Raw genomic sequence first — 21,964 nt, 5'->3', positions numbered from 1 at the left:
ACGTGGCCCCTAACGGGGCCACGTAGGGGACGTTATATAGACGTCCCCCGTTAGGGGACTTAAATAACAAACCAGTCTCATCTTAATTAGGTCTAACCTGGATATAACCAACCACACACGTCAGAGAGCTACAGTGATTCTGCAACACATTTTCGCTCAAGCAGCAGATAACGGAGCCAACTAGGAACGAAAATCTTACAGATCTGATCTTGTCAATGAAGAAATAATCAGGACACAAGGTTGTCAGATGCCACATAATCAAATGACAAGCTCAATAAAGTGCGAACTAACATCATTACTCGTAATAGGTCTTAACAAATAATTAAGCGAGACAAAACTATGCAAAACTAGACAAAAATACAAGTCACAGCTTCGTGTTATCTTTTGCAGATGGTACAAAAATCAGCATGAAGATCACTTCTCTTGAAGACATTGAAAAACTACAAGTTGATATTAATAAAGTTTTCGATTGAGCAGCAGAAAATAACCTGATGTTTAAGTGATAAATTCCAGGTACTTAGGTATAGTAAAAATGCAGACATTAAACAAATTACAGGGTACAAAACACAATCAAATCTGCCCATAGTAGGAAAGCAGCATGTACAAGATCTAAGAATAATGATGTCTGATGACTTGACGTTTAGGGAACATAACCAAGCAAATATAGCGTCAGATAGGAAATGATAGCATGGATTACAAGAACCTTCAAAACCAGAGATCCCATCACAGTGCTCATACTATTCAGGTCACCTGAGTACTGCTCGGTGCTCCCTTCACAGCAGGAGAGTTGCTGAAATTGAGGGAATACAGAGAACATATACGACAGCCGTAGATACGATAAAGCACCCAAACTATTGGAATAGACTCAAAGCTCTCAAAATGTACTCTCTAGAAAGGAGATGAAAGAGGTACCAAATAATATATACATGGAAGATAATGAAGGGCCAGATATCAAATTTACGCAGTAAAATGAGAACATACTGGAGTGGATATGGACGGAAATGCAGAATAGAGCCAATGAAGAGTAGAGTAGAGGTGCCATAGAGAAAAATCAGAGAAAAGATAAAATCAATACATCAGAGAAAGCTATATGAACTTTAGAGGTTTACAGTATCTGTAAACCTGTAAGGCTGTACAGTATCTTCCCAGCAAGTATAAGTAATATTGCCCGAACAAAAGTGGATATCATCAAGGAACCTAGTCGGTCAGGTGAAGTCACAGTGAGAGGTTGTGTTAACCGGAGCTCCTGAGTGTTGTTATATTATCATAGCAATATGGAAGTTGTAGTGAAGGACCTGGTGACTCTAGTGGGAGCCCTGAGGACAGAGTTGGACTCTCTGCGGGAGGAGGTGCGTCAGCTTAAAAAACAACGAGAAGTAACGAAGGAGGAGACCAGCAGTAAAGGGACCTCGTCTTGGAGAGTTGCGAAAGACAGGGGCCTTAAGAAGACTTTGATAAAGCCGCCTTCAAACGCCATAGCAACTTCAAATTCATTTGACGTTTTGGAGGATGAGTGCTGTGGAGAGACTGTGGATCGCGCAAAAGGGAAAGCAACGAAGAGAAAGGAAGCGCAGGCCCCTCAGAAAGTAAAGGAAGTACCTAAGCAAACATTAGTTGTGGGAGATTCCCAGATAAGGTAGACCAATGCATAAATGTTCGTAATAAGGCAAATCGGACACTTGGATTTATTAATCGCAGCGTTAGTAACAAGACACCTGGTGTGGTTCTCAAGCTATATCTTGCTCTAGTTAGGCCCCATTTAGATTATGCAGTTCAGTTTTGGTCGCCATATTATAGAATGGATATAAATTCACTTGAACGTGTCCAGCGTAGGATGACTAAGTTAATTCCCCAAATTAGAAATCTTTCATATGAAGAAAGATTAACAAAGCTTAAGTTGCATTCACTGGAAAGGCGAAGAGTTAGGGGTGACATGATAGAGGTTTACAAGTGGATGAATGGACATAACCGGGGGGATATTGGTAGGGTATTAAAAGTATCAACACAGGACAGAACACGAAACAATGGATATAAATTGGATAAGTTTAGATTTAGAAAAGACTTGGGTAAATACTGGTTCAGTAACAGGGTTGTTGATTTGTGGAACCAATTGCCGCGTAACATTGTGGAGGTGGGGTCCCTCGATTGTTTCAAGCACGGGTTGGACAAGTATATGAGTGGGATTGGGTGGTTATAGAATAGGAGCTGCCTCGTATGGGCCAATAGGCCTTCTGCAGTTACCTTTGTTCTTATGTTCTTATGTTCTTAAGGAAAAGCTGGACTTGTTTCTGCAACAATTGGCGGACCAACCGGGCTGTAGTGGATATGGGCATGCGGACCGCGGCAAGCAACAACCTGTTGGACCAAACTATCAAGTCAACCTTGGCCCCGGGCTTGTGGATTAAGAAAATAGGAAAATAATAATAATTATTATTATTATTAACTCCAAGAACTACATCTAGGTACAACCCAGGCAACCTATTGCTAGCTTAGCTTAGGTTTAAATTACCTTTTAATTTTTAAATCTCAGGCCTTTAATTTTCCTGCTTTGAGATTCAGGTATTAAAGTTGTGTTTTGTAGTAAATGTTTAGTTGGGGTGGGGACGTGTTGTGTAGATACAGGCGAGGTGTGTGAGGAGCGGCGGTGGCAGGTAGAGCGAGGCAGCCGCGTGTGGTGAGGGTAGGATAGGTCACTGGTTATGGTGTGAGGGGTGGGTTAACCTGGTGATGAGGGGGAGATGAGGGAGGCTGAGTGAGGGACGTGAGCAGCAGCGGAGAGGCTCATGTTTCTGGCCAGCCAGCGTACACGGACACCTGAGGCCCGCCCGCTCTACACCCTCACCTCGGGCTGGTTTTCTCCCTCCTTCCCTCCCTCACACCTCTTCCCTCACACCTTCTCCTTTCTTCCCGGCAGCCTCCTTGTCATGCCTCACTTCCTCCTTCCCTCCACCACCACCCCTCCCTGCCACACATCCCTCCCTCACATGTGTCGGGGAGGGAGGGAGATGATCCATGTGTTGGAGCAACACTCAGGAATGTGTGGTGGGGTTAAGCAAGAACTGTGGGAATCCGTGTGAGAGGCCCGACACTGTTCAACACGCTTCCGCCACACATATAGCACATGACTGGCCGACCTCTCGCAGTGTTCAAGACAGAACTTGACAGACATCTTCAAAGGATACCTGATTAACCAGGCTGTGACTCATACGTCCAACAGCCTGGTTGACCAGTCCAGCAACGAGGAGGCCTGATCGACGACCAGGCCGTGGGGTCGCTGAGCCCCGGAATCACCAAGGTAACCTCAAGGTAACCATCCTATCGTGATTAGTGTATAAAATCTATTGATCTATTGTTTTGGTATCTGATCTATTTCTCCGTGTTTCAGAGAGGAATATAATGTTGGGATGTAATATTAGCTTTTTAGTTTAACGTCAACACCCGTTACGTCAAGAACAACATTGTTAAACTATTTGGGTTAACTGACTGATCTTAAGAGTTTAGTTTGGCGCTAATGAGACAACGCCAAGGTGGCCTGCAGGTGTGTGGCTTAACCTTGGTGGCCTGCGGGTGTGTGGCTTAACCTGGGTGACCTGCGGGTGTGTGGCTTAACCTTGGTGGCCTGCGGGTGTGTGGCTTAACCTGGGTGACCTGCGGGTGTGTGGCTTAACCTTGGTGGCCTGCGGGTGTGTGGCTTAAACTGGGTGACCTGCGGGTGTGTGGCTTAACCTGGGTGACCTCTCCCCAGCCCGGCCTCGTGGCTTGGCTCCCCCCCCTCACCTGGTATCAGCCCCCCTCACCAAAACAAACAAACACACACACACACACACACACACACACACACACACACACACACACACACACACACACACACACACACACACACACACACACACACGAGGCCAGTAACGCGGCCACGCCTCCACGCCACACTACGGGAGCATTAACATAACGTAATAGAAGTAGGACCCCTTGATTGTTTCAAGCGTAGCTTAGACATTATATATGAATGAGATTGGGTGGTTATAAATAGGAGCTGCCTCGTATGGGCCAACAGGCCTTCTGCAGTTACCTTTATTCTTATGCTGTTATATAACCACTATACCTATGTCATTTGTGGTATACTCCACTCCCTCATGTAGTAATTATAATAATACTATTATAATTACAAAAAATGTTGTATCAGGTTTGATTATAAATTTAATAATAATTCATTGTGTCGGGGGACAGGAAGCCAGAGTGTATTGATATACGTTAGGCTTATATCGACGTTCCTTCCCAGGGTCGAATTACTGACCCAGGATGCAACTTGAGTATCTTACTGCTGGGTGAACATGGGCATTAGGTGAAAAGGAAATGTGCCCAACCATTTCTGTCCCGCCCGGGATTCGAACTCTGAATTCTAGATTGTGTGTGGAGAAGGAACCGGACTGTACCGCCAGGACCCTCCAGCTGGTGTTAATGTCGGGGTCTTCCTCGTTAACCATTCTCTAGTTTCATGCAATAAGTATCTCGTTTGCTAAATTTTTTTTTTTTTTTTTTTTTTTGAGATATATACAAGAGTTGTTACATTCTTGTACAGCCACTAGTACGCGTAGCGTTTCGGGCAGGTCCCTGGAATACGATCCCCTGCCGCGAAGAATCGTTTTTCATCCAAGTACACATTTTACTGTTGCGTTAAACAGAGGCTACAGTTAAGGAATTGCGCCCAGTAAATCCTCCCCGGCCAGGATACGAACCCATGACATAGCGCTCGTGGAACGCCAGGCGAGTGTCTTACCACTACACCACGGAGACTGTAAATTACTCAATTACTTTGAGGTTTACAATTGTGTGTAGAGTTAGCGTAAACTCCTTCATGTAACCCATGTGTTGTAACGGGGGGTGGGGGAAATGGCTCTCTCAGTATATATTGGGAAACCTACTAGCTAACTCCGCCCACAAGTAGATAGCCTCAGGCACTCTACCAAGCCACACCTAGACGTCGGTATGTTGGACGGACCTACCCGGCTACAATTATCAGATTAGCGGAAGCAAGGTGAAATTCGCATGGCTGACCTCAGGTCAACTTGAGGTCATTAACGCTTAGAGGTGTGAGTTTCAGGCCGACAAACTGGCGCCTCTCAAATCCTTGTCTCTGACTCATGTATCTCTATGTATGTATTAAATAAAACTAAACCAAACACCTTTACGGTGCTACAGTGTTAGTGTAAACTCCTTCATGTAACCCATGTGTTAGTGTAAACCCCTTCGTGTAACCCATGTGTTAGTGTAAACCCCTTCATGTAACCCATGTATTAGTGTAAACTCCTTCATGTAACCCATGTGTTAGTGTAAATCCCTTCATGTAACCCATGTGTTAGCGTAAACCCCTTCATGTAACCCATGTGTTAGTGTAAACCCCTTCGTGTAACCCATGTGTTAGTGTAAACCCCTTCATGTAACCCATGTATTAGTGTAAACTCCTTCATGTAACCCATGTGTTAGTGTAAATCCCTTCATGTAACCCATGTGTTAGCGTAAACCCCTTCATGTAACCCATGTGTTAGTGTAAACCCCTTCATGTAACCCATGTGTTAGTGTAAACCCCTTCATGTAACCCATGTATTAGTGTAAACTCCTTCATGTAACCCATGTGTTAGTGTAAATCCCTTCATGTAACCCATGTGTTAGCGTAAACCCCTTCATGTAACCCATGTGTTAGTGTAAACCCCTTCATGTAACCCATGTGTTAGTGTAAACTCCTTCATGTAACCCATGTGTTAGTGTACACCCCTTCGTGTAACCCATGTGTTAGTGTAAACCCCCTTCATGTAAACCCTCCTTCATGTAACCCATGTGTTAGCGTAAACCTCTTCATGTAACCCATGTGTTAGTGTAAATCCCTTCATGTAACCCATGTGTTAGTGTAAACCCCTTCATGTAAACCCTCCTTCATGTAACCCATGTGTTAGCGTAAAACACTTCATGTAACCCATGTGTTAGTGTAAACCACTTCATGTAACCCATGTGTTAGTGTTAACACCTTCATGTAACCCAAATGTTAGTGTAAACCACTTCATGTAACCCATTTGTTAGTGTTAACACCTTCATGTAACCCATGTGTTAGTGTAAACCACTTCATGTAACCCATGTGTTAGTGTAAACCCCTTCATGTAACCCATGTGTTAGTGTAAACCCCATCATGTAACCCATGTGTTAGTGTTAACACCTTCATGTAACCCATGTGTTAGTATAAACCCCTTCATGTAACCCATATGTTAGTATAAACTCCTTCATGTAATCCATGTGTTAGTGTAAACCCCATCATGTAACCCATGTGTTAGTATAAACTCCTTCATGTAACCCATGTGTTAGTGTAAACTCCATCGTGTAACCCATGTGCTAGTGTAAACTCCTTCATGTAACCCATGTGTTAGCGTAAACCTCTTCATGTAACCCATGTGTTAGTGTAAATCCCTTCATGTAACCCATGTGTTAGTGTAAACCCCTTCATGTAAACCCTCCTTCATGTAACCCATGTGTTAGCGTAAAACACTTCATGTAACCCATGTGTTAGTGTAAACCACTTCATGTAACCCATGTGTTAGTGTTAACACCTTCATGTAACCCAAATGTTAGTGTAAACCACTTCATGTAACCCATTTGTTAGTGTTAACACCTTCATGTAACCCATGTGTTAGTGTAAACCACTTCATGTAACCCATGTGTTAGTGTAAACCCCTTCATGTAACCCATGTGTTAGTGTAAACCCCATCATGTAACCCATGTGTTAGTGTTAACACCTTCATGTAACCCATGTGTTAGTATAAACCCCTTCATGTAACCCATATGTTAGTATAAACTCCTTCATGTAATCCATGTGTTAGTGTAAACCCCATCATGTAACCCATGTGTTAGTATAAACTCCTTCATGTAACCCATGTGTTAGTGTAAACTCCTTCGTGTAACCCATGTGCTAGTGTAAACTCCTTCATGTAACCCATGTGTTAGTGTAAACCCCTTCATGTAACCCATGTGTTAGTGTAAACTCCTTCGTGTAACCCATGTGCTAGTGTAAACTCCTTCGTGTAACCCATGTGCTAGTGTAAACTCCTTCATGTAACCCATGTGTTAGTGTAAACCCCTTCATGTAACCCATACAATGTTTGTACAAGTTATCAGTTTACGCTGAACAAGTTGCCTGTGATCTCGGAGTTATTTGTCTCTTCACTTTGAACAATGATTCTGTGTCGACTATTGATAATGGGATTTAGAACCTTGTATAAGGTAACCACCCTTCAGTGAGGTGAGCTCCAGCTCCTGGGCTCCTTTCCCGTTTATTAGATTTAGGAAAGACTCGGGTAAATACTTGTTTTAGTAACAGGGTTGTTGATTTGTGGAACCAATTGCCGCGTAACGTGGTGGAGGTGGTGTCCCTCGATTGTTTCAAGCGTGGGTTGGACAAGTATATGAGTGGGATTGGGTGGTTATAGAATAGGAGCTGCCTCGTATGGGCCAATAGGCCTTCTACAGTTACCTTTGTTCTTATGTTCTTATTTCTCTCGCCTCTGAAGCGACGTTTCTTCCATACCTTGAGGTTACCTTGAGGTGCTTCCGGGGCTTAGCGTCCCCGCGGCCCGGTCGTCGACCAGGCCTCCATGTTTGCAATTTTTCAAGTGGGGCGCCATGTCGAAACGGAATATTCCAGTGAGTCTTATATAAGATGTTTTCATCATCCAGAATGCTCTTGTGTCTAGACTGAGTGTGACTCTATAATCTTGTCTGGAGATTATCGGGATGTTTGCCAGTTTAGCCATATGCTGTCTATGTTATTGTGTTCATGTGGGTTTTTGCCTTAAATGAGTTGGTAAGTTGGGCCTTATATATATAGGGACTTTATTCTGATTTCTAAAGACAGTTTGATGTTGGCAACTGGTGATGGTAAACGTTTGATGTGGGCTTGGGAGAGAGAGAGAGGGGGGGGGAGAGAAGGAGAGAGGTAGAGAGAAATGGGAGAGAGAGAGAGAGAGAGAGAGAGAGAGAGAGAGAGAGAGAGAGAGAGAGAGAGAGAGAGAGAGAGAGAGAGAGAGAGAGAGAGAGAGAGATAGAAAGGGAGAGAGAGATAGAGAGAGAGAGAGATAGAGAGAGATAGAAAGGGAGAGAGAGAAAGGGGGGGAGAGAGATAGAGAGAAAGGGGGGGAGAGAGATAGAGAGAAAGGGAGAGAGAGAGATAGAGAGAAAGGGAGAGAGAGAGATAGAGAGAAAGGGAGAGAGAGAGAGAGAGAGAGAGAGAGAGAGAGAGAGAGAGAGAGAGAGAGAGAGAGAGGGGGGGGGGGGCTTAGTGTGACATCAACCTATATGCGCGCGTGAGTGTGTTTTTTAGTGGTGTAAGAAGCCACTTGGGGCCCAGCTTAAGTTACTACAGTTTGAGGTTAGTATGAGGACTTGTGTTGGGTGAAGGACGAGTGTTACCGGGCGACCTTGGCCACTCTTACCTCTCCTCTGCCACCCGAGGCTGTGTGTGTGTGTGCCTCCAGCCCGCTGGAGCGTCTGCCTTCTCTCTCCTCTCCCTCCACGCTCAACATTTCACTCCCTCGCTAAAGTTAAGTTAAGTCTAAGGAGTCATGTCCTGACCCCTTCCAAGTGCTATATAGTCGTTACGGCTTGGCGCTTTCTCCTGTTAATTCCCTCCCTCGCAACCCCCGCCTCTATTTTGTTTTGCATTAACTAAGACTTGGGTTCAAAGGGGCTATTGAAGTGTGTCTCACTCTCTTCCCCGCCCACCCCGCCTCTCAACTGTCAATCAACTGGTGTACAGATTCCTGAGTTTACTGGGCTCTGTACACTATCCTACTGTGTGTGTGTGTGTACTCATCTAGTTGTGCTTGCGGGGGTTGAGTTCTGGCTCTCTGGTCCCGCCTCTCGACTGTCAATCAACTGGTGTACAGACGCCTGAGCCTACTGGGCTCTATCATATCTACATTTGAAACTGTGTATGGAGTCAGCCTCCACCACATCACTGCCTAACGCATTCCATCTGTTAACTACTCTGACACTGAAAAAACTCTTTCTGACGTCTCTGTGACTCATTTGGGTACTTAGTTTCCACCTGTGTCCCCTTGTTCGTGTACCACCCGTGTTAAACAGTTTATCTGCCCTGTCAGTTCCTCTGAGAATTTTGTAGGTAGTGGTCATGTCTCCCCTTACTCTTCTGTGTGCGTGCGTTCGTGCGTGTGAGAGTGAGAACGCGTGTGTGTCCGGTGTTAGGGAAGTTTCCCCACAGAGGTACAGACGGGCAGGTCCTGCCACCACCAGCCTCGTCGCCGGCCCGCCCGGCCTCGTCGCCGGCCCGCCCGGCCTCGTCGCCGGCCCGCCCACCCTCGTCGCCGGCCCGCCCACCCTCGTCGCCGGCCCGCCCACCCTCGTCGTCTCAAGCCTCTACCTTATAATATGTGTATCGTCAGTAAGGGTATTGATATGGTGGGACGAGGATAGGTGGAGGAGTGTGGCATTACAGGCTCTGAGCCTGATCCTGGCCTCGTTATCACACAGGAAACACAAGATTAGTATAAGTGGAGTAAAGTCAGGGTTGGGGCACAGTTGCAAGTGGAGGACCCCGCTCCTAACACCGTCTTATTCAGCATTTTCTGTGGGTGGGTCCTCTGGTAGGTTAGGAACAGGGCACTTTAGCACGGTCGTTTCTTGACGTTGGGGACGCTGGAGAGAGCGGCCTGGGAGGCAAGTGCAGGAGTGGTGGGAGTTGGGTATTAATAGGAGCTGTCTTGCTTGTGTACAGTGCTCACTGTGGGTACAGTGCTCACTGTGGGTACGGTGCTCACTGTGGGTACGGTGTTCACCGTGACTGGGTACAGTGCTCACTGTGGGTACGGTGCTCACTATGACTGGGTACGGTGCTCACTGTGGGTACGATGTTCACCGTGACTGGGTACAGTGCTCACTGTGGGTACGGTGCTCACTATGACTGGGTACGGTGCTCACTGTGGGTACGGTGTTCACTGTGACTGGGTACAGTGCTCACTGTGACCGGGTACGGTGTTCACTGTGACTGGGTACGGTGTTCACTGTGACTGGGTACAGTGCTCACTGCGACTGGGTACAGTGCTCACTGCGACTGGGTACAGTGCTCACTGCGACTGGGTACAGTGCTCACTGTGACGGTACAGTCTTGACAAACACCCAACATTGGGCTTAAGGTGCCAATGTTGTTGTACTCCGTGGGACAAGTGGGTGGTGTAATGCGTTCACAGCACGCACTCCTAAACTGTCCGCCATCTTGTTTTATCATTAGTGGGCACGCACGGCCGCACGTGCGGAAGCTCACAGACACGTGCACAGCCGTTTATACGCAGACACGTGCACAGCCGTTCAGACACAGACACTTATTCGGTTGAGAGGCGGGACCAAAGAGCCAGAGCTCAACCCCCGCAAGCACAACTAGGTGAGTACAGCGCTGTATCTGGTGTGGGCTTGAACAATTGGGTCTTCGCTTCATGTGGGGTCCTCGTGGCTGAGTGGACATCGCTCGGGGGGGGGGGGTCGTAGTCCAAAGGGCTCTGGTTCGATCCCCAGCAGAGGCAGAAACAAAATGGGCAGAGTTTTTTCATCCTGATGCCCTTGTTCACCTAGCAGGAAATAGGTACCTGGGAATTAGACAACTGCTTCCTGGGGATGTGTGTGTGTGTGTGTGTGTGTGTAAGAAATATATGTAGAAAAAAGTGGATTAGAAAGGCGGGGTCCAAGAGCTAATACCTGGATTCTGCAGATACAGATAGTAAATACAGGCAGGCAGGCGCGCGCACGCACATATGAGGGAAGGCATGCAGACGCACGCCCGTAGAGCTACGCAACTACCACTCCTCTCATATATGGTCCTTACTGTGAGAGAGAGAGAGAGAGAGAGAGAGAGAGAGAGAGAGAGAGAGAGAGAGAGAGAGAGAGAGAGAGAGAGAGAGAGGGAGAGGGGGGGGGGAGGGGGACACAGTCAGGCGGCATAAATAGTCAAGATATTGAAGAAAGTGGGTACAGGGAGGGGGGGGGGTGATTGACCCGGGGTCTTGTACATTGTCTCAACATTATTTTTTATTACAAAGATTTACCTTTTGCTACATTTTTACTCTTCCTCCATCTCTCCTCCTCCAATTCCTGACCTCTATACCCCCCCCCCTTCCTCCACTGTTGTTTCTCTCGTCTCTTATTTACATTCAATTTCTTTCATTATTATGCACCCCATACCCATCCTGTGGGCGGTGGTGGAATGGGTTACAGAGGCACATAATGGGTTCAGTAACTGAACCCCATAGTTCGTTTAGCTAAACAAGTGTCAATCTTTTGAAGCTAGGTATACAATTGTTAATGTTACATATATACAAGGGGGTACATATTCAGTCATTTACACAAATACATATGCACATCAATAATCTTTTTATATGACGAAGTGATTCAACAATAGCCTCACAATAGTGACTATAGAAGGCACTTTACATGTATAAATTTAAAAAAAAAATTAAATTTTGCCCCGAGGGGCGAGTTTATTGGGCAGCGCCACTCATCCTGTGAGTGGACACACCGCCATAGCAGCATGTACAACACTCCCCAATAGGAAGAAAACCCGCTGGGTTGTTCATCCTGTCACTTGTGTATGGTGAGTGACACAGTTACTAGTCTTGCTCCACACTCAGCCAACTGGGCGGCAGGTTTACAGTCACGTGCAGACTGCACCTACAGTAAGCAAATGTTGGATACTTGGCTAAGATCCCCGGCATATCTGGTCTGTCAACTGGTAAAATAAAGGTTGGTGTTAAGTTACTCAACGCCTTACCCCAGCACCTCCCTCCCGCCCTCTTAAGAGTTACATCACCTCCGTTTGTCCTCTTAATCCGCTGCAAGAAAGTGGGTCGAGAGTGAAACCGTAATAAAGAGTAAAAACAGAAAGGTTAAAGTGAATACATTGGAAACGGTGAGTCGTGCGGTGAAAGATGGTCACTCTAAGAGGGAATTTGGTGAGTAAAGTGGGTCAGGCACCTTCCTTAGTGATGGGTGTCAACATGACACCTTGCTTAGTGATGGGTGTCAACACGACACCTTGCTTAGTGATGGGTGTCAACACGACACCTTGCTTAGTGATGGGTGTCAACACGACACCTTGCTTAGTGATGGGTGTCAACACGACACCTTCCTTAGTGATGGGTGTCAACACGGCACCTTCCTTAGTGATGGGTGTCAACACGACACCTTCCTTAGTGATGGGTGTCAACACGGCACGTTGCTTAGTGATGGGTGTCAACACGACACCTTGCTTAGTGATGGGTGTCAACACGGCACCTTCCTTAGTGATGGGTGTCAACACGACACCTTGCTTAGTGATGGGTGTCAACACGACACCTTCCTTAGTGATGGGTGTCAACACGGCACCTTCCTTAGTGATGGGTGTCAACACGACACCTTCCTTAGTGATGGGTGTCAACACGGCACCTTGCTTAGTGATGGGTGTCAACACGACACCTTGCTTAGTGATGGGTGTCAACACGGCACCTTCCTTAGTGATGGGTGTCAACACGGCACCTTCCTTAGTGATGGGTGTCAACACGGCACCTTGCTTAGTGATGGGTGTCAACACGACACCTTCCTTAGTGATGGGTGTCAACACGACACCTTCCTTAGTGATGGGTGTCAACACGACACCTTCCTTAGTGATGGGTGTCAACACGACACCTTGCTTAGTGATGGGTGTCAACACGACACCTTCCTTAGTGATGGGTGTCAACACGACACCTTGCTTAGTGATGGGTGTCAACACGACACCTTGCTTAGTGATGGGTGTCAACACGACACCTTGTTAGTGATGGGTGTCAACACGACACCTTCCTTAGTGATGGGTGTCAACACGGCACCTTCCTTAGTGATGGGTGTCAACACGGCACCTTCCTTAGTGATGGGTGTCAACACGGCACCTTCCTTAGTGATGGGTGTCAACACGACACCTTCCTTAGGGATGGGTGTCAACACGACACCTTCCTTAGTGATGGGCGCATCATCTTAGGAGATATAAAGCCACAAGTGAAGGTGCCTACCAAATGTAATGTGATGACAAATGGTGAATTATTCACACACAGAGTGATGTATTCACCTAGTTGTGCTTGCGGTGGTTGAGCTCTGCTCTTCCGACCCGCCTCTCAACTGTCAGTCAATCGGTGGCGGGGTTTGGAGGAGTGACTTGGAAGCCTTGGTGACGTAGCTCACTGTGCTGGACAACCAACACTGTCGTTCACCATCCGCCTCTAGGTATAGGTGACATTGTCATAAGGTTCTCTCTCTCTCTCTCTTGCCTTCATTTCCGGTTAAATCTTTATAAAATGGGGTCATGCGTGTGTACGTGTTTGTTTGTGTACTGTTCCTGCTTTCTTGCCTCCTTGCTTCCCTGTCTGCTTGCTTCCATGTCTGCCTGTCTACTTCTCTGCTTCCATAAATGTCTGATCATGTTGGGTGTGCTGTCGCTTGACACGTGCAGCTGTCCTGACACAAGTTGCATGCAGTTTTTGGTCATGAAAGATATAGCCGTTTCAGACGACAAACACGAGATCTTTCACACTTCAGCTTGCATGTGTGGTATGAAGACCTGCAGACAATACCCATACGCACCCACATATATGCCGCCACCCCACCACTGTCTGCACCAGTAGTTATCTTGAGGTTATCTTGAGATGATTTCGAGGCTTTTTAGTGTCCCCGCGGCCCGGTCCTCGACCAGGCCTCCACCCCCAGGAAGCAGCCCGTGACAGCTGACTAACACCCAGGCCTGCTGGGTGTTATGCAATAGACTGCTGCAATAGACACCAGGTTCCATTCTCAAGAACACGCGTTAATCTGGGGTCGGTTCCGAAACTTCTTCGGGACCGGCCAAGGGCCAGGCTGGTCGTGTAAAAACTGATCTAAAAGGCTGTTGCTTGGAGCGGCCCGTAGGCCCACGTATCCATTAGAACACGGTTGGTCCGACACCTCTTGCTGGGACTTGTCTAATTGTCTCTTGAACATGTCCGCTTTTGTTTTGGCCTATCACAAGATGGTATGGGGTTGTCTGCGGCATTATGGTTCTCCTGGTTCAAGGGTCCTGTGGCGAGAAGAGGCCGGCGGTTCTAAGCCAACCAAACACATCGTTGCCAGTTGCATCTAAGGTGATTACCTCCGTCACCAGCCACACCTCACACACTTTTTGCTCCTCCTCCCCTCCCCCCCCTCCCCCACACTCCTTCCCTTTACTGCAAATTCAATTGAAAATAAATTGGAATGGTTACTAGTTTTTAAATTATTTAGTTTACGTTCCAAGTACATTATTCATTTATACAAACGCTATTACTACCACTACTAATGATGAGTAATATTAGGATTTTTTTTTCTTCAGTTGTCATGTTGAGTTTGATGTGTGAAGTTGTCAGTTGTATACCAAAAATGGCAGGATCGTTCAGGGAGCTGATAGTTAGTGTACTACTGATTACATTAAACAGGGGACACTTCTAGTTGTATACATGTATTTAGAATGTTACATTTGATACCAGATAAGAGTTGTTTACATAGACAATGTTAAAGGTGAGAGATAGTGGTGCAGGTGTATGTGTTGCCCTCACAACACCCCACAAGTGTGGTGTGAGTGTAGACATGTCCCCCTCCTGCCCCCACACACCCACTATGAGGCTGGCTGTAACCTATCCACCGCTGCCCACTGGATGGGGGGCGGTGTGCAGGACAAACATATCAATTGTGACATTAGCTCTCCACATATGTCAGTTGCTTAATTTAGAACCTGTACTTGAGGTCGATCTCGAACCCATTGTTGATGTGACGACTTATACTGAATTTTGTAACTAGCTCATCAAGATTGTAACTTGCTTAGCTAAATGAATTGTGGGGTTCAGTCCCTGAGCCCATTATGTGCCTCTGTAACACTTTCCACTACCGCCCACAAGATGGGTATGGGGTGCATAATGAACTAAACTAAACTAGCTTACCCTTAAACGTAAGAAAAGATATGTTTGGATTTCAAGTGATCCTCAATTTAACTGCCGAGCCTACATGTTTTGTTTTAGGCCTAATTAATTGCCGGGTCAAATGGCAATCAGTACTCTTTAGTCTTTTAAAACAGACTATAATGCGTTGACAATGTTTCGCTATAAAACATATGTATCACCTAAAAAAAATAGCTTTCTGAACTTATTTTAATACAAACTAAAAGTTAAGCTTCACGCCTTTTAAGGCATAAATACTGGGAATATTCGTCAGAAGTTTGATTGGTTGATTGATGGGAGGGAGGAAGCTGCAAGACTGACAGGTGAGTGACAAGTGTCACCAGAGCAGGGCTTCCGTCACTGAGACAAGGTGAAGGCTTACCCTGTCACGCCCTGCCAAACAACCTCTTCATATCGATCGATTGATTGATTGTTGACGCCGGAAGCGGCTAGTTTATTGTGCACTTCATGCTCATCATGTGAGCCGTAGCGCAAAAATGATTACAGAGAGCACAAAAGGTCCTTATCAAATCTCAACGGAGATTAATACATTAACAATTACCTCTATTCTGCACATCGTATAATTATAATGTAAGCTAGTTACAGACACTTCCATTTCAATAGCTATGTATTTACAGTTAATTATTATACATTAATAGTAGTTATGTATGAGTAATACATAACTGTTATAACTATGGAGGTACTACAAGGTCATAGGAAAGCTGCTGGTAATTATTGATAGCCTTCATTGCATGAGCTTAAGGAATATGGCTTCTTCCTTAATGTCATATGTTATTTATCTACTGGCAGCGAAACGTGGAGACAGTGCAAGGATTTCAAGTATTTTATCCTTAGTAATAAGATGGTTTGCCATTTCATGCAGCGTGAGTTTATATTCATCTCTAAATGGTTACATTTGATCACAGTCTTAAGATGTAATGATCTTGTGTGTGTGTCTCTGTCCTCACACTTTACTGCATCTTGATCCCTATACAAGCCAGACTACCAGAGACACCTGTAGCCAAGTCTTACTCCAGCTGTGACAACATCACAGGCTCCTACTTTTGTTACTTGTCACATGCACATGTTTTGTTTCACACAATTAACTGTGGTGAACAATGGACCTGCTCGTTCCAGTTTGTTCTGTTTTGCTTCAAATTCATCTGAGAGTTCTTATCTAATGACACTTTTAAGGGACTTATTTGATTATTGAAGGTTCAGTTCAACATTGTCTTGATTTACTGCAGTCTTAGCAAAGGCGTCAACTTTATCATGTTCCTGCAGGCCAATGTGAGAGTGGACCACAATTGTGCACCTGTCAGCCTGATGAACAATAACAGCACTTCCTGCCCTGTGTATTGAGTGCTCCGTCACAGTATATGGTCTATGTGGTGATGATTTTAGTTTGTATATTGTGAATGTGTTTCAGGGTGCTTAATTTACCAGCAAGCTGAACATGAGGGTTGTTTGTGATGAGTTTCTTGGTGGGGTATGCAGACGTCAGGGTGTCAAAAGGTACTATCTGCCAGGGTGGAAGGAAGTGCTGTAATCTTTCATCTGTATATATATATCTCGTACAGTCCCGTCATTTTTAATATGAGTAACTGTTCTTTGAATCCATTTAGACTCACTAGTTCCATTGCATATGTGGTGTAACATTTCAATTGATACAATGTTGCTTTTCTTATGACGTAGAAGCTTTACCCTCATCATAAGATTGATTTCAAGTATTATATCTAGAATGCTGGGTTGTTTCCGCATAGTGAAAACTTTTGGTGGTTATTGGACAGCCAAGTATAATGTTGAGGGCTTCCTTTTGCATTTTTTCCTGTCTTATCAATATTTTTGCCATTATACAGGACTAAAACTGGTGCATGATAGTCTATCAGGGACCTTACACATGCTAAGTATATAATTCTTGCTATTGTAATATTAACACTGTATTTTATGGCTGTATTTTATCTACAGTTGTGAGAGCCTTGAGTGTGTGTGTACATTGTTGTAACTTGTGTACGGCAGTTGAGGTAGACGGAACTGAGACAACAAGGTGTCTGTAAGAGGAGACATGGTCTAGAGGTACGTTATTACTCTTTTGTGTTTGTGTTGACACCTGGTGGTGGCCCTCGTGGCCCTGGCTGGGGGCACCGGACACCATCTGGCTAGTTACACTCATATGACTACACTTGACCTGATCTCTAGTGTAGTTCACGTTAGTCAATTATTATGCACCCTATACCCATCCCGTGACCGGTTATCTTGAGATCTTGAGATGATTTCGGGGCTTAGCGCCCCCGCGGCCCAGACCTCAACCAGGCCTCCGTTTTGTTACACATGCATGCATGTTACACATTACATGCATTCCACCCGTTAACTACTCTGACAATGAAAAAGTTCTTTCTAACGTCTCTGTGGCTCATTTGGGTACTCAGTTTTAACCTGTGTCCCCTTGTTCGCGTCCCACCAGTGTACATGTGTGTGTGTGTGTGTGTGTGAGAGCTCAGGTGCCCCTCATATCTAACACACCTTCCCAGCCTTCTGCTGCAGAAATAGCGAGCACAACATGTGACAGACTATGGGGGAAGTCGTGGGTTATCGCTGAGAGCTGCTGATGTTGTTTTTAGATTCAATTCCTAGGAACCAAATTTCCCTTTAGCACGGGCTATAGTGAGCCCGTAATGGTCTGAGAGTTGATTGATTGGTGAAGATTAAGCCACCCAAGAGGTAGCACGGGCATGAATAGCCCGTAATTCTCAGAGCTCGATGTTGTTGTTTTAGATTCAGCTACTCAGAACAAAAAGTTCCAGTAGCACGGGCTATGGTGAGCCCGTAAGTCTGAGAGCTCGATTGTTATTACTTAATAAGTGCAAGTGGTTTAGGTGAGGAGACGCGCGAGGCCACAGTGTGGGAGTTCAGGGACGGGGAGGGTTGAGATTCCTGTTGGTCAAGTTATCTTCCCTGCTGCTGCTGGTGCTGGTGTCGCCCCTCACCCTCGTCTCTCCCGCCCTTCAACAGTGATTGACATGAATATGCAACTTGTAAGACGCCGCGGGAGTGTCACAAAACATATATTTCTGCATTTAGGTTTGATCGGCCGTGAGAACTTTATGATGAGAGGTGTGGCGTGTGACGGGAGTGTTGGTGGTACAGGTAGTTGTGGCCTAGTTCACACCCGCGACCACACGAGGCGTGTGAGGACGGATGCTCCGTCCCTGAGCGGAGGACGGGGCGGAGAAACCCCACAGTGGTGAGAGATGGCCTGCAGGCTCCACCAGTCTTGGGGCCCACATAAGGAGTGTTCTATAATGAGTTATAAAACACCGGGGAGGTTAATTACCTGAGAAGCGCATGTGGGGGTGTACTGGCCTAGTTAGGCTTGTTTTGCCTGCATCATCATCATTCTCCATCATTACCCTTCATGCTCTCACATTAATTAGTCCAGGAATCTGGTAGTGAATACCACTGACTTCAATTAATGCTGCCCCCATAGTAAGGTCTGCCGGTGGGAGGTGTGACCTCTCCAGCGACCAAGAACTAGAGCCTGGCCAGGCCGTCTTCCTGTTGAGTGCTTACAGTAACCACGTCCACCGTCGTACATATATTGACCTTGTGGACAATTAATATGTAAAATTTGGTACTATTGAATTTTGGACTAAATGGAAAAGGTTTTATATTTATGTTCCTAATAAAACCTAATCGACCTAGGCCTGATATACCGACTCTGATGGATAATATAGTACATATATATATATATATGCTATACTAGGCCTAGGGATATTTTGATTTTTTTTTAGCTTTATTTGTGCAGAACTGTATTGGATAGTGCCAAATTCGTTTATGTAATTGTCCCTTCTGTCTATATATGTACAAACCGTACTCTCTCAACAGGAGAATGTGTTGGTCAGGCGTTCTGGACTTGTACTCCCAGCTCTGGTAGTGTGGATATGTCAGCCTGTCTTGAGGCCTCTTACGGACTAATATACAAAAATATTAAGCGATAGGAGAAAGCAGATTGTGATGAGAGGTGGTGTTCTCTGAGGGTATCCCTGCAGGTGGCACCGGAAGTGATTGTTCACCAGCGGGGGGGGGGGGGGTGTTGCAAGGAAGCAGTGGACAAAACCCGGCGTCCAGGCCGGCGTCCAGGCCGGCGTCCAGGCCGGCGTCCAGGCCGGCGTCCAGGTCGGCGTCCAGGCCGGCGTCCAGGCCGGCGTCCAGGCCGGCGTCCAGGCCAGCGTCCAGGCCAGCGTCCAGGCCGGCGTCCAGGCCGGCGTCCAGGCCGGCGTCCAGGCCAGCGTCCAGGCCAGCGTCCAGGCCAGCGTCCAGGCCGGCGTGCCCAGGTGATGCAGGCCAGTGTGCCCCCGGGGGAAGTATACGCCAACATCACCACCTTAACCCTCCTGGAGTTACTCATCTGTGAATGACTCCACTACACAGTACTGATGATCCTCGTGTGTGTGTGTATACTACAGCAGCCAATATAAATGAAGGCGGGCATAATTATGACTTGGGTGAGTAGTTACATGATCATTGGAGGTATATATGGACGGTGGTGGCTTCTTATCTTGAGGTTATCTGGAGATGATTTCGTGGCCTAGCCTCCCCGCGGCCCGGTCCTCGACCAGGTCTCCTTTTTGTTACACAACGCCAGGAAAGCAGCCCGTAGTAGCTGTCTAACTCTCAGATTTGCATACTGGTGAACAGGTACATCAGGGTGAAAGAAACTCTGCCTATTTATTTCCGCCTCCGCCGGGGATCGAACCCGGGACCTTAGGACTACGAATCCTAAGCGCTGTCCACTTAGCCGTCAAGTCCCACCCCCCAGGCTTTGTCATTCATAAATTGTATTTCCATCTGACTTTTAAAGTATATGAAGAATGTTTTATATGAGGGACAATGGCGTGGTAAAGCGTGAGGCAGCAGACACTTGGTGTCCGTATGGCAGATGTTTGGTGGGGTGAGCGGGCGGTGGCGGTGTCCCCCGCGCTACACAGTATTCTCTCTCACTTCTTGGAAGGTGACGACCATGTTGGCGCCCTCGGACCTGGAGGGACCAGGTCAACCAAGGTTGGCCGACGTGAAGGGCGTCTGGTCACCAGTGGTCACCACCCTTCATGGACGCTGGTTGTCAACATAGCACTTATTATGCACCTGATGTCTCTCACCACGTTAGGCTTTTGTATTTTATTTGATTTGATTTTTTTTATTTTGTTTATTTTTTGTTTATTATATATACAAGAGTTGTTACATTCTTGTACAGCCACCAGCACGCATAGCGTTTCGGGCAGGTCCTTAATCCCAATAATCCCAATATTCCCAGTCATTATATCCCCTGGATATAATGACTGGAATACGACCCACCAAATCGTTTAACAACTAGGTATTTATTTTATTGTTGTTTAAGGGGCCCAAGAGATTAGTTTACTAAAAGTTGTTCAATGTCAACCAATATTTTATGACTAGTTGTATAGGAAAAGGGCTGCAGTTGTTCCAAGTTTCAGTACTGCAGCCTAAATAGAAAGAGAGATTTATATTTTTTGTTTTTTTCAATGAATATTACACATTTTCAAGTGTGTATGTACAACCACACGTTTCAGATATAAACATTCTGACACTTTTCTGCCACATTTGCATACAATAAAGGATCTGTAGTCAGGGATTTTCCAAAACATGTTTAGTCTTCCTAATACAATAGTCAAAATTCCCCCCCCCCAAAAAAAAAAAATATATGCAAATGTAACATGTTTATTGCTATTATAAAATCAATAAATGAACTTAGGAAAAAAAACAATGACTACAGATTTTAAAGACATACTTTCTTCATATAAGGTGTAAGTTTCATGTAAATTGAATAAAAAATGAAAGTTATATGAACGTTTATGTTACGTGACATAATTAAGTAAAAAATAAAGTCTAAGGTGCTGCCATCTGTGGCTGAGGTTGACATCAACCAATTTCCTGGCCCCCTTGGCACCCTTACAGATAAGTTTACGTGCCGTCAGGTGTATAAGTTTCATGCAAATCGTCCAATAAAGAAATAAGAAAAAATTGAAAAAAGAAAAAAAAAACAATTTTTTTTTTAACTTTTTTGGTTAATAAAACTAATTGTTTTTAAATATATGATATTGTGCTAGCTGAGAGTCATAGACATGATTTCAGTTGACACTTGTGTTTGATAATCATTTTTGACCATTTTTGAAAAATTTTGACACCTACTTCAATATTTTTTCCTCCCTTCCTATTTATGCTACGATGGTGAGACTTGGACCAGATGAAACCCTTTTCATATACAACTCGTCAAAAAAGTTTGATTGAAATCGAAATCGAACCAGTTTTCATTTTTGGCATATTAGATTCTCTTGGCCCCTTAAACAGAGGCTACAGTTAAGGATTGACGCCCAGTAATTCGTCCCCGGCCAGGATACGAACCCCAGGACAAAGCGTTCGCGAAACACCAGGCGAACGTCTTACCACTACACCACTTGTTGTTGTACTTGGTGCTTGTATTTGGCCGGCAGTGTGTGGACCACGGGTATCCTGGTGGCCAGGTGGTACTGGTGTGTGGTACACGTACTGGTGTGTGTTAAGAGTAGGGCTCCGTGCCGGTGTGGTGGGCTGGTAGGAGCAAGTTGTGTAGGAAGGTTCACGCCGCGTCAACCACCAGGCTGCTGGAGCACCAACCAGTTAGTGCGCGTTTAGACTCGGTGGGGAGTGGACGTTGCGCCGTCACTGAGAGTTGTGTGCCCGCGTGGCTTATCCAGTCAACATTTCTGAGTAAGAGTGCTGTGTCGAGCACATTATGAACGTGTCCATTATTAGTCTATGGAACTGGTGGACGTGTGTGTGTGTGTGGGAGTGATGAGCGTGGAATGTTTATTATAGTAACTATTGATTACAAAGGCGGTGAAGCCAGGAGCAGCACGCGGCTCTTGTTATGCTCCCACCACAGCTGCTGCTCTCCCGCGTGGACC

The 21,964-nt window shown here is 45.8% G+C and overlaps 1 protein-coding gene across 6 annotated transcripts in view; it reads left to right on the top strand.

Moving 5' to 3' along the window:
- Pli (E3 ubiquitin-protein ligase pellino) overlaps nt 1–21,964 on the top strand; it is a 154,142-nt gene that overhangs the window by 29,218 nt on the left and 102,960 nt on the right. Inside the window, exon 1 of one of the 6 annotated variants that reach the window (XM_045757675.2) lies at nt 21,668–21,767. The exons of 2 other annotated variants lie outside the window; for them this stretch is intronic. The gene's annotated coding sequence lies outside the window, so the exon portion shown is untranslated. Of the gene's footprint in view, nt 1–21,667; nt 21,768–21,964 lie in introns of those variants that run through there. 3 more of the 6 variants (XM_045757677.2, XM_069310396.1, XM_069310397.1) reach the window with 3 other exon arrangements.

The sequence above is a fragment of the Procambarus clarkii genome, chromosome 67 (genome assembly GCF_040958095.1).
Source record: "Procambarus clarkii isolate CNS0578487 chromosome 67, FALCON_Pclarkii_2.0, whole genome shotgun sequence".
Classification (NCBI taxonomy): domain Eukaryota; kingdom Metazoa; phylum Arthropoda; class Malacostraca; order Decapoda; family Cambaridae; genus Procambarus; species Procambarus clarkii.
This window is presented reverse-complemented; position numbering and strand designations above follow the sequence as displayed.